The sequence below is a fragment of the Trachemys scripta genome, chromosome 13 (assembly GCF_013100865.1).
Source record: "Trachemys scripta elegans isolate TJP31775 chromosome 13, CAS_Tse_1.0, whole genome shotgun sequence".
NCBI classification, from domain to species: Eukaryota; Metazoa; Chordata; order Testudines; family Emydidae; genus Trachemys; species Trachemys scripta.
Genome location: NC_048310.1, coordinates 20,584,892 through 20,601,412, shown reverse-complemented (window position 1 = coordinate 20,601,412; position 16,521 = coordinate 20,584,892). Strand labels below are relative to the sequence as shown.

General features: G+C 41.6%; 1 long non-coding RNA gene across 5 annotated transcripts in view; it reads right to left on the bottom strand.

Annotated features, from left to right (window-relative positions):
• Nucleotides 1-16,521, bottom strand: part of LOC117886472 — a 58,415-nt gene that overhangs the window by 12,649 nt on the left and 29,245 nt on the right. For all 5 annotated transcript variants that reach the window (XR_004647984.1, XR_004647980.1, XR_004647981.1 and 2 more), the window contains one exon: nucleotides 13,380-13,489. This is a non-coding gene — a long non-coding RNA (uncharacterized LOC117886472). The remainder of the gene's footprint in view (nucleotides 1-13,379; nucleotides 13,490-16,521) is intronic.

Sequence of the window (16,521 nt, the reverse complement as noted above, 5' to 3'; positions counted from 1 at the left end):
TAGGCTGGGTCCTCAAGAATAACTATTGGCATTTCAACATCCCCAACGGTTATTTTCTGGTCCGGGAAGTAAGTCCCTTGCTGCAGCCGTTTAAACAGATTAGTGTTCCGGAAGACGCGAGCGTCATGAACCCTTCCCGGCCAGCCCACGTTGATGTTGGTGAAACGTCCCTTGTGACCCACAAGTGCTTGCAGCACCATTGAAAAGTACCCCTTGCGGTTTATGTACTGGATACCCTGGTGCTCCGGTGCCAAGATAGGGATATGGGTTCCATCTATCGCCCCACCACAGTTAGGGAATCCCATTGCAGCAAAGCCATTCATTATGACCTGCACATTTCCCAGAGTCACTACCTTTCGTAGCAGCAGCTCAGTGATTGCTTTGGCTACTTGCATCACAGCAGCCCCCACAGTAGATTTGCCCACTCCAAAGTGATTCCCGACTGACCGGTAGCTGTCTGGCATTGCAAGCTTCCACAGGGCTATCGCCACTTGCTTCTCAACTGTGAGGGCTGCTCTCATCTTGGTATTCTGGTGCTTCAGGGCAGGGGAAAGCAAGTCACAAAATTCCAAGAAAGTGCCCTTATGCATGCGAAAATTTCGCAGCCACTGGGCATCATCCCACACCTGCAACACTATGCGGTCCCACCAGTCTGTGCTTGTTTCCTAGGCCCAGAATCGGCGTTCCATGGCTATAACCTGCCCCATCAACAGCATTATCTCCAAAGCACTGGGTCCCGCGGTTTGATAGAATTCCATGTCCATATCCTCATCACTCTCGCCACCGCGCTGCCGTAGCCTACTACTTGCCGCCTGGTTTTGCAGGTTCTGGTTCAGCATAAACTGCACGATAACGCGCGAGGTGTTTACAATGTTCATGACTGCGGTCTTGAGCTGAGCGGGCTCCATGCTTGCTGTGGTATGGCGTCTGCACTGTTCACCCAGGAAAAAGGCGCGAAACGGTTGTCTGCCGTTGCTTCCCTGGAAAAGGGGGAGGATATACCCAGAACCACCCGCGACAATGTTTTTGGCCCCATCAGGCATTGGGATCTCAACCCAGAATCCAATGGGCGGAGGAGACTGCGGGAACTATGGGATAGCTACTCACAGTGCAATGCTCCAGAAATCAACGCTAGCCCCGGTACGTGGACGCACACCACCGAATTAATGTGCTTAGTGTGGCCGCATACAATCGACTTTATACAATCTGTTTCCAAAATTCGAATTATATAAATTCAGATTAATCCCGTAGTGTAGACATACCCTAAGAGTGTCAGACACCCTGACAACACCCACAAATGGATGATTTTTTTTATCTCCCCCTGAAGAGGATTCTATTCTAGTTTCTATTTTGCAGCCCCCACTACTAGAAGCTCTGTTGTGCCTTGCAATTGATGAAATCTCTGATGCACACACACATTGGAACTTCCCCAATTCACGAGAACAGGAAGGATGATTCCAGATGACGCTGATAAAAAAAAACCTGTCCAGACACAAGCATTTTCAAGAAAAAAGGTAATCAGAATGAGGGGCCTTCTCCAAAGCCCACTGAAGTCAATGGAGTCTTTGCATTGACTGTAATTAGCTTTGGATGAGGCCCTTACTGACCATTTTTCTCCTTGCTTTCCAACTAGCTCCTTTTCTTAATGATGGAGAAGCTGGAGAGAATAGCTGGAATCCAGCTCTGGCTAAACCTGCCAGATCAAAATGATGTATTTATAGTAAGGCCTTCTTATTTTATCATTCTACAGTACCTTTCCAAACTTAACTCCTATCCTCCTTACCAGATCGCCCTGCTTATCCTGACTTTTGGTGTTGCCATCTCTCTTCATTAGCTTGTCTAGTTTACTGTTAAGCATTGTATTGAATAACTCCTTGAGTGATTTATAAAGCTATCTAACTTGCTTTCTTGCTAACATATCTCACCTATCTGCCTCTGTATCACGATATCTTATCTCTTATTTACTGTAGTTATTTATCAAATGGTTACAATATCTCGCTCTCATATTACTGACATGTACTGTGCCATGCTAGCTATATCCCTATATAGCCAAATACATTACTTTATTACACACTGACCCTTTAACGCCATGATGTCTACAAAAAACTCAACAATGGCTGAGCCACTGGTGTGCCAATACCACAATCTATCATAGGACCAATATTGTTTCATTGTACTCCCAATCAGTCTGTCTATCTGTTGTCTCTTGTCTTAACCTTAGATAGTAATTTCTTTGGGACTGGGACCATCTTTTTGTTCTTTGTTTGTACAGCACCTTCTTCAACGGAATCCTGGTCTAGCACTGGGGCTCCTGGGTGCGATGGTAAAACAAACAAACAATAAATAAAATAATCCTTCCTCTTTTCCACAGGTGCCACCAGTTCACTTTGGTTCCCCAACTTCCTCTAAAAGTTGCATATGGATCATGTCATCTTAGTATTTTGTTGCTGTAGGCTAGGATTTCCAGTTAAAATCCAACAGCAAGAATGTCACTAACACCTTGTTTGCTTGCCTTGTAATCCTGTTTTTGTCTCTCTCACATTGCCTGAGACAGAGCAAGATAACGATAGTGAGACAGAGATTGGCCTAGTGATGGAAAACAGTGACCTGAGCGACAGGAACTCCTAATTTCCACTCCTTGCTTTGACATTGACTCCCTCTGTGGCTGTGATCTCTCTCCTTTGCCCATCTGTAAAATGGGGATATTAGTACTTTGCTGCCTCACAAGGCAGTTGTTTCATTCATGCCTGTGAAGCACTTTGAGGATAAGTGCTTACTATTATCACTATTGCCAGTTTCTATGTTCTGATTATTTCCCCACATATATATCGTATCATTCTATACTAGTCAATTACAAGCTTACATTGTTGTTTGTGGAGCTCTTTTACTTGTTAAAGTCAGTTCTAGAGAGGTAATCAACTGCAGAATGGTGAGAAAAATATTGTTGACTAATGTTGGAATAAAAAATTAAAACAAAAATCCCTCTAGGAAGAAAATTTCTCTCTATATTTTTGGGAGAAAAACCTTCAGAGGGATGTTCAATGCAATATCTTTCAGGCTTTAAATACGTGAAGCAGAATAATTCAATGGTGCACAGGGTGAAAGAGAAGCTGAAATGCACTGCTCAGCCTTATGTTACATTTTATTATAAAAAGAAGCTTTATAAAACTAACATCCATCTGGCCACTTGTTCTCATTAACAGATCACATAGTGCTTTTTTGAAATGCAGACGTGTTAGTCCTACTGTGCTGGGTAAAAGCTAACACAGATAAATATAATCAGACTGGCTAAATGCCCTTCGCAGTTTCAACTCTCTCTCTCAAACTCTTGTGTCAGGATCTGCCACACCAGATCAGGCCCTAGTCCAGTTTTCTGTCTCCAATGCCTGGTACCAGATGCCTCAGAGGAAGATGCAAGAAATCATGTGGTGGACAGATATAAAATAACTTACCCATAGGGGAAGTTTCTTCCTCGCTCTCATCCATCAGCAATTGGTTTATGACCTGAAGCCAGGGGTTTTCGCTCTCTTATATATAAGATATTTATAATATATAGTCCTATTAATTTAATGGCAGATATTCTCATTATCTACATAAATAAATATTGTTCTTTTTCTTTTTAATCCCACTCAACTTTTGGACATGATATGTTGAGGCGGTGAGTTCTGCAGGCTAATTATTCATTGTGTAAATAACTATTTCCTTTTATAGGTTTGAAAATTGTTGCTTTTCAATTTCATTTAACATTCCCATGTTCTAGTTTTATGAAACAGGGTAAGTAGGAGCACGCCTGATTTACCTTTTCTATCCCATTCATCAGGCTCTCTTAAGTCTCCTTTCTAAGCTACCTTAAAGAAGATGTAAATTACATGTATCCTCTCTTTAAGGCTCCTTTACACCACCAGACAGTATAAAGGGGCCTTAGTGTAAGTGAGAATCACGCCCTAGTAGTGTATTACAGTGTATATCTGGTGTAGTATATAATAGTGTGTTCTTTTCATGCTACCATACACCAGTAACCTCGGGACCCCAGTACCATGGTAGAATCAAATAGTAGTGCAAAAGCTATTAAGAGAGTGAAGGCTTGTGGAGATCTGTCATTAAAACAGACATGTTAGACCTGACTCTGTGTATTTGTGTCTGGATTTACTCTATGGAAGACAGTACACAGTGTTGTTGTGTGCTGTTAAAGAGCTGTTGGCATCCATCCCAGAGATGACTGAATTCAGTAAAAGGTGAAATGACTCCTATATGTCTAGGTAAATACACATAAACTGTATGTTGCAATTTGTCAAAGGCTTTAGGATGGATTCTTTAGGATAACAGTCACTAGCGTTCAACTTGGAGAACAACACAGTGCCCAGATGCAATTTCTCTTTTTTCCTCAAGTCCTCCCCATCTTTTACCCAAAGAAGGGGAAATATAGCATCCTCCTAATTCAAGCACTGACAGGTGCTACATAAATCTGTGTTTCTAGAGACGGTTAACTGTAGAAAGGATTTCCTTCTTGATCCTTTGCTGGTGCCTGAGAACCATTAGTGCTTTCTCTCAGTGGATTCTCCTCTGAGACTGTCCATGAATTACGTAACATATAGGTGGGTGATTTTCAGAACTCAGCCCCTCCCTTGCAACACTTTGTAATACTGACACAAATATGCATAATTAAGGACTCACCCACCCACTAATGTGCTACAGAATTTATGGACCCCCCTCTTCCTCCCATGTACAAGGTTTAGGAGTTGGGTCTTTGCTGTCACAAAGAGTTTGTAGTCCTTATGCTCAATGTAGTAACCTCATTAGCCTAAATTAAAGTAAAAGCCTGACTTGGATCCACAAGGGTAGATTTCCTGAGCTAAATCTCATTACAGAATGTTTGAGATTATAGGAGTGGTAGAAGAAATAGAGAAAGAATTTCAGGTAGGAAAGTCACAGCTAAGATCTGGGGGAGGGAGGAACGTGCAGAGCTCATTATCGATGTTTTATTAGGAGCCAAGGACCTAACAGTCTTTATAACATGGATCCAGAGTAGTAGCAGAGAGGCACTGAAAAAACAAGAGTGAGAGTTAGGGAAAGGGACAAAGGTCAAAGGGACAAAAGGACTGGGAAGTCCAGAAAGACCATGAGTACAGAGGAAGGGAATAAATTTCCTAAGGTGGGGAGTTTATAGTGGATCCCAGGGAGAACTCCATCCAGCTGCAAGAAAGTCTTTGGGCCCTACTAAGAAGTTTGTGGCTGCTCTAGGCAAACCCTCCCCTGGAGAGGAACACATTGTGTGGGGCAAATTCTGTCTACCTAATGCCTGCTCATGGCAACATATAAATCAAAACCAGAATCTGGCCTAGTATTGAGCTCTGGGTTATCCCATAAAGAGAGGCACTGCTGTACAATGAATATCATTGGAGCTCTATGATGAATGCAAATTGAGTGTGCTGCCTAAAATAGGAAACCAAGTCAAAGCAATTCCAGAGAACCAGAGCACACATCAAGTTAAGATGTCAAAAACTAGAATAAATGAGAACATCCCTCCCCCCTGACTCATTAAGGACCAAGTGATCATTGCAGTCTTGGTGGTATAAAAGGAATCCTGATGGAAATTTATTATAAATCTGAGGATGGTTCAAACATACCTCAGATTGGACTCTCCCTACAGTACTTTCTTAACAATCTTAGGTAACTGCAGGAGGCTGGAGATAGGGCAGTAATTAGCAAAGATGCCCTCTGGTGAACTTAATTTCAATAACAGGATGGTGGGAGGTTAGCCTGGCAGATTTGCTGACAGAAAGATTAATCAGAATGTATTAGATACTAAAGGAAATGGTCTGCCACAATTGTGGGAGGCCAAGGATCGAAATTAGAGTGGATGACAAAACCTTCAAGATTGTCTCATTTAAATCCTCAAGAGAAAGTACACTGCAAGCTGCCTGAACCCATGGAAACTGAATTACCAGAGTGACGTGGACTGACAGGTGTAAGAGGAGGGGTCAGTGCTGAACAAGTTGCCAATCTGGAGAAATACCAGGCTGTAATATCTTCTATTTTATCTGCAACATAACAGCACTAGGATGCTTCAGATACAGTGAGTGACCCAATAGAAGGATACAAAAGAGCATTATTAAGTTTGGAGTAAGGAGGCAGAATAATTTCTCCTTTTCAAAATCAAATTCAAGTAGAAGCAGCCTTAGCCAAAGCCACTTTATATAAATTAACATGATTCTTCCATATATCAAAATGAATGGTTAGGCCAGAGGTCTTTCATTGTCTGCAATTTCCTCTCAGCTGCTGTCCCTAGGCTCCTCTGTGTATCAGCATAAGATCAAATGCAATAGAATGAGTATGTATCAGAGCTAGATCATTTGTGATATTTACCAGTTGCCATGTGCCTCCTCCTATATGGTTGAAGTAAACAGCTTGATCATCTACTAAATTCCAGCTGGGCGCAGCACAGGACAGGGACAGAGGGAAAAGAGGTTTCAGCCAACTTTGTTCTCACCTGATTCTGGAGCTGTTCCAAGCTACCATTTAGTGGATTTCTGCTATGTTCTGGGGAGGCAGGGTGGGTGGCGGAGGAGCTGTATGGTTGCTCTGTGCCACTCAAGGATTATCTCACAAAAGGGAGAATCCTCAGGGAGCCAGATCTGTGACCTTTATGTTTTTTTGCCCTTCCGGAGCAGCGTGCATGATCTGCCCCACACATTCACCTGTCTCTGGTTTAAGGCCACTGGCTGCAACTTTACCAACACCCTCAGGGACATCACCAACTGCATCTTGACAAAAATACACCAGAGTCAAAAATGTTGTTGCCAACAAGCCACCCCCGTAAAAACAGCAAAACTACATAGCCCTTGTGGTAAACTTACTGCATGTCACTTAGCAAGCCCCAGCTGATGATGAAGAAGAAGGGAAAGGGCCTCAGTGGACTGCCCCATTTACCGTGATATAGAAATTCCCTCTCAATTCCTTGTTACTCTGTCAAAGACAGGGTATGCCAAGGTGACTACAATGAAGAAAATTAACTACCAATTCTGTATCCTGCCCAGAGATACACGTTAGGGAAGGCAGGAAGATCTGCTGCTAGTAGGGGAGAACGTGTGCACCTTCTCCTTGCCCCTTCTATCAGAATGATTTGCCCTTGTCTAACACCTGCAATCAAAGGAACAAACTTCCATGAATTGAACCTCACAACCTTCTTGTGAGGCAGGAAGGATTAATATCCCCATTTTACAGAGGAGGCACAGAAGTTAAAGGCCTGATTTTCAGAAGCGTTGAGTGCTAGCAGCTCAGTGATGGAATTCTGGGGGCTCAGCATCTGTGAAAATTCAAGCCCTTGGTGATTTGCCAGTGGTCTCAAAGGATATCCATGGCAATGCTGGGAATAGAATTCAGATGCAATATCTGTGTGCTGCTTTGAAGAGTGTTTCCAATGAAACACAAAACCACATGACACTTGCCTGGTTGTAGGTTTTTCGACAAACTCTAAACTCAGACAAACATTCTCAAGTGATCATCTACCATGAATTGGTTGAGTGAACCTGAGCCAATCTAAAATTTCTTGTAAAAGTGAAGGGAATTCTGCCTCAAAACATATAACATCACAAATGATCTAGCCCAGTGTTCTAACCACAAGATCATCCTTCCTTTATGCCCACCCCATCATGCCACAGCAACTAACCCACAACAAACAGCTTTCAGATCTGCTTGTCACATGTCAGAATGTATTCATGAAAATCCTACAGCTGTTGGACTGCTGAGGAGACAGAGATCCCTCCTACCCTAACATCCTTTTGGGGACACTGAAACATCTCTCTTCAGGAATTCCACCATTTCTTGCTTTACAAGACAAATCAGGGTCAGTTAATTTAGACAACATGAACGGGGGCAAAGAAGCAATTCTGAGATATAATCTGAAAGCAGTGATCAGGTGCTTATATGGCATCCAATGATGAGAGCAGCAAGATGGAGATCAGCATGCAATGATCAGCAAGTATTAACAACTGAGTAGTCAACTTCAAGGGGTGCCAATCAAACAGGAAAAAAAAAAAAAGAATATGTCCTGTCTGCAGAATGGAGAAAATGAAGTAAGTTTAAGTGATTGCAATATTATTAGAGCGGTCATCACATTAAATATGCACTGAGTGCCTTAGGCAGGGCTTAAAGTGGTCTCAGAGAAGTTTTTCATTGCCCAGCAGTAGAATTTTATTAATTCCTAATCAAATTTTAGGATCAGACAGCTTGTTTAAATGCACTTAAAATTCTCCCATGCCAGTGACCTATCTAGTTCAAACTCACCTCAACTGTCTGGCTTTGCTTGTTTGGGTTTGCAGTCCTGGAAAGCCCAGCCCACTTTAAACTTTTGCATTAAGCACACAGGGTCTATATTCCATAGTCCACTGAAATCAGTAGGAGCCTTAATTTCAATCAACTTTGGATCAGGGTCTTAAGAACAAGAGCCCTTTAATAACATCACAGAACCCCTCAGATTCTTCTAAACAATCAAAATTACTGAAACATACTAAACATATTGCAAACATAATGAGCCAGATTCATCCCTGGTGTAAGCCCAATGAAGCCAGCTGCAGCACCACTTTGTCTCATTGTTGGTTACAGCCAGGCTGCCAATATTCACCCTATAAAAACTCCCATGCTTTTCTCATTCCCAACAGCGATTTGATTCCGGTAAAGTGAGTAATTTGTATCAAGAGAAATTGTCTCACTTTGAGGAAGGTTCCCAATAGAACACAAAACCACGTGAAATTTGCCTGGTTGCAGGATTTATTACAAACTCTAAACTCAGACAAATGTTTTCAAGTGATTCTCTACCATGAACCAGTTGAGTGAACCTGACCCAATCTATAATGGTGTGTTAAAGTCGCATGGAATTCAGTTCGGTCTCAAAATCAAATGAGAGTTTCCTTTTTAGTTTTTATGTTTGTTCAAACCTGAAACTCTTACTGTAGCCCAGTGATGTGTAAGCCCACCATAGAAAATGTTAGCACTGGACCCTGTGAAGTTAAACATCCATTTTACACTGTTCTACTTGTAACATCTTCTCTACCCCCTGAATGTTCTATACCTAGGGTTGTCCCATTCTTTCAAAACATTCCATCCCATCATAAGCATGGTAAGTATTGTGATGTTGGCATTATATTCTCCAAACACTCTTACATGGAGTTTAGTTTTAAAACTAGATCTTTTTGAATGTGCTCCTTCCTCATTTTTTCTCTGTTGCCTTTATGGTGATCAAATAAAAGTAGTTTTTGCTTCTGTTTTCTTTATATTTTAGTGTAATGGTGGTGAATATTTTGTATATTTATGTCGGTATTTGGGCAGGTTAGGATAGCAGAGCTCCAGAAATATCTGAAGTGTTTAGGAAGCTTCTGTATTATTACAACTATAAACATAATTAGTAATTTAAGGACTAGGAGAAAAAGTTTAAAAAATATAAGAACTCATGGAAATCTGAGACTATTTCAATTTCAATAGTAAATAATAACTGCAGCTCACCAACACCTTTAGCTGCACTACAAAGAGCAGTCAGAAAATCAAAATTAACAAAGAAATCTACAACACAGGGACAACTATCATCTTAAATTATCCATGTCTCAGTCAATGTCTAAATCCATAAAGTATATTTGAATTTCCACTCAGCTCTAATTAACACAATTTTGGAGACAGATCCAGAATTTAATTCCTCTCAACCTTGATATCACTGAATTTTGTCTCTTTCTCTCATCATTGCTTTATGTCACACCTTTTCTGTATCTTTATTTTTATCCATCAGACTCTGGGGCCCAATTCACTGGTGTCCTACTGTTTCTTTGTGCTAGCTATGCTGTGGACCACTATTAATTGGTGCAGTTTATAGCAGGTTTTAGATTGTTTTGATCTACACCAAGAGACCGGCCCAGTGCTGAAACAGGTGAGAATAAATTGACCACAAAGGTGGTCAAAAGTCACCTTTTGCTCCCCATATCATTGGTCTTCTGGAAAATCTGGTCCTGTCATTTTAAACCTCCTTTTTGGATTTGTTTTCAGAATCCCGAGAAAAATTATACTTTGTGATGAGATGCTGCCTGTGACATTTCAGGTGATCTGGATTTTTTTTGGGGGGGAGGGAAGGGAGATGGTTGTGGGTGTGTTGAAAGCTAGAGTTATAATAGGAAGCTAACGTCAACCTTAATTATGGAGCAGCTACCACTGCTCTACATTACATAGTTTTAACTCACTCATCTGAAATGCATTCAGCTTTCAGCACAAACATTAGATTCAATTACCATTTTATTTCCCAAATATGGTAATACTGGCAGCCAGTAAAAGTCTATTTCAACAGCCCTTGATTAATTCAACAATGTATTTGTTTCCCTTCCTTCTGCATTACAAACTTTGTTATCACTCTCTTATTTATAAAGGTGAGCTCTAAAGAAGCAGAGAACCAGAAGCTTATGTAGAAAATTATCTTTTCATTATAATCTCAAGATATTAAGGAGTAAATTTTCAATGCAGTGAGTTACACACCCAACTCTAGTTATTATGTGTTATAAGTCCCTATGCACCAAGCTGAAAATTTGCCCCTAAGCATATTTGGATTTTTATCTAGCAAAGTGCCAGAATACTAAATAGATTTTTATGAAATTGCACTCAGTAGTAAACTACACCATCTGATCTCCATAGAGTTTATAAACCTGCAACATACAAACCAGCTATAGCACCGTAATACACTTTAATGTTCACAGCCTACTATTGTTGCACCAATGAATTGCTCAATTCCAAGGTTCAATTCCATGGCATTTAGCTGGGATGGGCCTGGATTGTGTCCCTAGTCTCTGTTTGCCAGAAGCTGGGAATGAGCGACAGAAGATAGATCACTTGATTACCTGTTCTATTCATTCCCTCTGGGGCACCTGACATTGGACACTGTCAGAAGACAGGATACTGGGTTAGATGGACCTTTGGTCTGAACCAATATGGCCATTTTTATGTTCTTAAGTTCCTTTATTAAAACTCCCAGTAAAGTCTAAATAAAGATGATAGGATTGGGCCCTGACAGGGGATTTTAGGGTAATCTAATAAATAAGGATTTAATTCTTATTACAAAACACAAGGGGAAGTCTATCTGCTCGAGGTCTCTCTTCTTCACAGTACTATTGATATCTAAGCCTATTGATTACAGAGTTTAGCCAATGGATCACAAATTGATGTTCCTGGTTACAATTAATTAATTAAAAGAGCCATGCCTGGGTCACCCTCTCCTGGAAGAATGGGGTTTTATTCTACTGGAATGTGAGTGCTGATGAAGGTTATACTAGTACAGGGGTCAGCAACGTTCGGCACGTGGCTTGCCAGGGTAAGCACTCTTGCGGGCCGGGCCAGTTTATTTACCTGCTGACGCGGCAGATTCGGCCGATCGCGGACCCCACTGGCCGTGGTTCGCCGTCCTGGGCCAACAGGGGCGGCGGGAAGCCGCGGCCAGCACATCCCTTGGCCCGTGCCACTTCCCGTCGCCCCCATTGGCCCGGGACGGTGAACCGCGGCGAGTGGGGGCCGCGATCAGCCGAACCTGCTGCATCAGCAGGTAAATAAACTGGCCCGGCCTGCTAGGGTGCTTACCCTGGTGAGCCGCATGCTGAATGTTGCTGACCCCTGTACTAGTATTTATGAAGGCGGCTCCAAAATTTTCCATCTAATCTTTGTTGTTGTTGGGTTAATTGTGTTTTTCACCAACAAAAAGTGTGTGAAAGTATCTGCTTTCCTTGAAAAGTTCTGAGTTTTCACCAGAGCAGTTGTCATCTCAAAATTTTCAGGTTTGGGGTTCTTGATCATTCAATGAAGAGTCAAAATGTTCAGTGGGGAAAACTGCACTTTCCAAGCCACTATACTATTTACTAATGAGCTCCTCAAGAATGAAGACTTTCAACTGTATCTACTAAGCATGCTCAGGATATTATATATATATATATATATATATCAATGAGAGAGAGAATAGTGTGAGGAAATCCTGATCACTGCTTTTTAAAATGTATTGAATTGTAAATTGTAAAGCTCAAGAAAAGCACAGGCTTGATGACGGTCAGGTTCTGGAATCTTTTGTGTGTTTGCAAAACAAGCAGCTCACTGGCAGTGGCTGCTCCGACCCCTTCTATGCCTCACGCTGCTAATGTGCCTTACCCTGACCTTAGGGTATGTCTACATTTGACCTGGGAAGTGTTTCCAGCTTGCACAGATGTGTCTGTGCTAGCTCTGCTCAAGCTAGCATGGCAGAAATAGCAGTGTAGTCAGAATAGCCCAGGCAACAGTTCTGGCTAGCTTCCTGCATAGGTATCTAGGAGTCTGGGCCGGTACATACAGAGCTGCAGCCTGTGCTACCATGGTTACACTATTTGTTATAGTGCACTCCCTCAGGCAAAGGTAGCATGGATACATCTCTATGAACTGGGAATCACACTTCCCAGCTCAAATGTAGATGTACCCCTAGGGGAAGAAAGTAGCTTACACTCTGTGGGCCTCTCCATAGGCTGATAAGTAGTGTTAATCTTGACTTGTCCACAAAGAATCAGACTATGGCCACCAAATTCATGCACAGAAGTCAAATGGGAATGACACTTGGTCACTAGCAACCTGGGATAAATTCATCCTAGTAACAGAGATAATAAGCCATATCCCACTACTCATCTCCCAATGCTCTGGGCCATCCATTCCACTCAGGACAAAACTATTGAAGAAAAAGCCCTCTAAATCACATCTACATTCAGTCTGGTTTAGTAATATATGTATATGAAATACAAGTATTGTTTCTGAAATGGGAGCATATGGGGAGAGAAAAGTCAGTGATCATGATTTCTAATGCTGTTTCTAGATCAAACAAACCTGAATATGAAAAAGTCTCCTTTTGTGTTTTTTTTTAAACCCACAGACCTTAAGATGAATTATTAGAGGGTTTTACTCTTGTATCTATAGAAATGAAATATGAGTTTGAACCAAAACACCAAATTTTAAAAGAGGCTCAGAGTTTAAACCCAGATCCATTTCATGATACACCCCTCTTTCTATCATGGGCCATATCTAAATGCCACAAATAAACACCCAAATGTTGATGGGTCTGAAATCTGAATCTGCATTTTGAGGATTGGGTCTTTCTCTGAAAAATAAGCAGCACATTTTTCACATTCAATGGAAAAAAGGAAAGGGCACAATATCTGTCAGTAAACTGACCCCTTATCAGGATCGCATGCAGTCCCATTACTGCTATGACAACTAGCTCAGCTGTGAGCCAAATGCCAGAAAAAGGCCAGCAAAAAAATCCATCAGTATAGACTCATTTATCACTGCAAGAAAAAAAATTCTAGAGCTGCCATCCAAACCTGTATCCACTATGCCAGTCTTACCTTTTTCCAACATCAGTTGAGAGCACTGACTCCACAATGCAAAGCATGCCTTTAAGAATGATAAAGGAGCCATTTATGATTGAAAATGATGTTTCTATTCAAAACAAATTCTATTAAAGAAAAAAAAATAATTAGTATAGAGTATAGTAATTTGCAAAAACCAAAGCTGACATATTGCCTAGGAGACACTGTGAAACCAACTAACTAGTAACCATATCTTGTTGGTTTTAATATTTTAACAAGTAAGATGCAGAAATTTAGAAGATTATTTCTTCATGGGTGTGTGAAACAGCATATCAATTGTAGAAAGGGCCTTTCCCAGTACATGATGCCATCTTGAATTCCCTATTCTGACAAGACAAAACACATTTGTACCTTTATTTTGTGTCTTTCGATAATTTTTTCAGTGACTCTAGTACTGGTTGAAGGGGAAGGATTGACATCTCAGGAGATTGACTCTCTGTTTATCCACTCAACAGGTATAACTCAGGCAGCACAGTCTTCCCCCACACTGGCCTGCCAATCTGCCTCCAGCACTTATTAAAAAATTTAACACCTCCAAATACACTGTATGCATCATGAATGGAACCAGGCCAATGCACTGAACTTCTCAGCTGGTGACAGAGACACATTTTATGTCAGTGTTAATCACATGCATATGGATATATTATATGCCTCAAAAAAACCCACCGTTTTCATCTCAGTCAATGGCAAGTGTTCATGAGATATTGTAGGGCTGCCAGATTATTATGGCTATTATTACTGGCTATCGTTACTATGTTACTAAGGGCCTGAACTGCAAAGCTGACATTCAGAGCAATTCAGGAGTGGGGGAACTCAGGGCATTCGGATCCAAGGCTTTCACTGAAAGTCATCACTAGCCATAGAGCCAGGTTGTGCCCAGTCCTGTAGCAAGGTAGGGAGGAAAGCATAAAGCCCTTTTCCTCCTCGTGATAGTCCTTGGGCTAGGGCCAGGAACAAAAATAGTGCCTGTGCTTGTCCCCTCCTATTTCCCCAGGGCACCAAGCATCCCAAAGGGGATAGGGAAGTGACAGGATGACAGCCTCCCTCTCCTTCCTTTCTGGTCCATGGAGTTGACCTGTGCGACCATCCCACACTGTCCAAAGGAGGGGGGGCAGGCTGTGCACCCCCTTCATGCCAGGGACCTGAAAGGCACAATTCCTCCTAGACCTACCCCACTCCCAAGCATGATGGGTGGTGCCCTGCCTCTTCCTCAGGGCTATGCGCACTATCCCCATCAGGCCTTTGGCATTCTGCAACGGGAGCGGGGGAACCAAACAAATTCAGGGGTCTTAATTTTACTGACTCACTCTATAATAATTGTAACAGTTTGTCACCACTCCAAACAATGTCAGTAACGTCGTCCATCTATGGATCGGCACATGCCTTCCCTGCTCAAAAGCACCACACTGACATCTGTCCTCCTACATGGTTTGCCTTAGGAATTTGGTACGTACCAAATTCTCAGAACTACCATTTCTTGTTTCAGCAAAACATTTGCAGTGATTAGAGAAGAAAGACAGGGATGTAAGTGTGGTGTTTAGACGCTGCTGTAATTATTAGAACTGGGAGCACTGGCTGTTGGGAGTCTGAAAGGACAGGAAACAGGAAGGAGGGGGGAGGAGTTGAGGAGGCTGAGTGAGAGTTACAGAGGGTGCAGCTGCAGCTTGGTAAAGAGGTTCCCACTGTAAAAATAAAGTCCTGTTGAAGTTTGTTAGTACCTTGCCTGGTTGTTACAACAGTAAGAGTCTACAGAATAGACCAGGAGATTGAAATCCGCTGTTCAAATATCGGTGCGCTGTAAACAGATATAAGCCCAGCTTCCTCAAATTGCTTTACTAACTATGTTAACCTCAGGGACACCCCTCTGTTTCCTGGGGTGAGTGAGCAATAATTCAGTGATATAGCTGTAATGGGGCGAGTTCACTTTGCAGTCAGAATGGTATTAGAATGGCTAACACAGCATACCGACATTTGAAGCTGTAGTTCTCAGATATGATGCATTATTAGCATTGCAGCTGAAATAACCCAGTAATTACTTAATGTTTGATATTTACATGGAGCTGTACATTACGTTTGCTCAGAGAGGCAGGAGAACTGGGGCAGGAGAACTGGGTCAGGATGGGGGGAAGGTTACAAAAAACCCACAGAAAGAAATACGGAGCTATAAAGGGAGCAAGTCACTTAATCTTTCTCTTTTGCGCTTCAAGATCCACTGAATGGGGCTGGTAATACTCTCTTTCTCCTACCCTTTCTCTGGGTTGTCTATTTTGATTGTAAGCTCCTCAGGGCAGAAGCTGTCTCTTCCTATGTGATTGTACAGTACCTAGCACAACAGGACCTCCAGGTGCCACCATAATGTAAATAATAATCAATACATTTATATTTTTCTCTATATATAGTTGCTCCTTATAGATCATGTCCTTTCCTGTTCAGATTGTAACATACAGCACAGTAATATTCTGGCAATTTAGGCTGGGCTTATGTTGCAGGAGAAGGGGGCAGGAATCTAATTTCATATCATTTATGTTGTGTACACGTCTCCATACTCTTTTAGGAACCATGGGGTTCCATACTAACTGGGACTTTATGTTAACTTGATCTAGAACTGCATTTGATCTTTTAAAATTAGTTTAGCTGTTCATTTAAACTGGTTGCATTTACATTGGCTTGGTTCTTATGTCATTGGAAAATGGCAAAATAACATTATTTTTTCCAACTTGTGAATTCTTTTGCTTTTAACAAAACTATTCTGCACAGAGTAATACACAACTGTGCTGAGGTGTGTGTGTGTGTTTTCATATTTGTATAAACTAACTGGTGGTGAGTAATTTGAAATTTGAAATCTAGCTGCCATATAGTTCTTCAGTTGTCAATTCACATTTCATTGGATGCAAAATGAAACCACTTTCAGCTATGTAGACTGAAAAAATACCTCTGAAGTCAGCAATAATAGCTAAAAGCTATTTGATTTGATTTTTTTGAAGATTCACATAAAATGCAAGCAAAACTTGACTGAGGAAGGACTCAGAATGAACTGCAAGATTGGGTTGGGGGGAGATAGACGGGGGAGGAGTATTATGTTATTGCTTTTGAACTATACTCTGCCATATCCTTCACA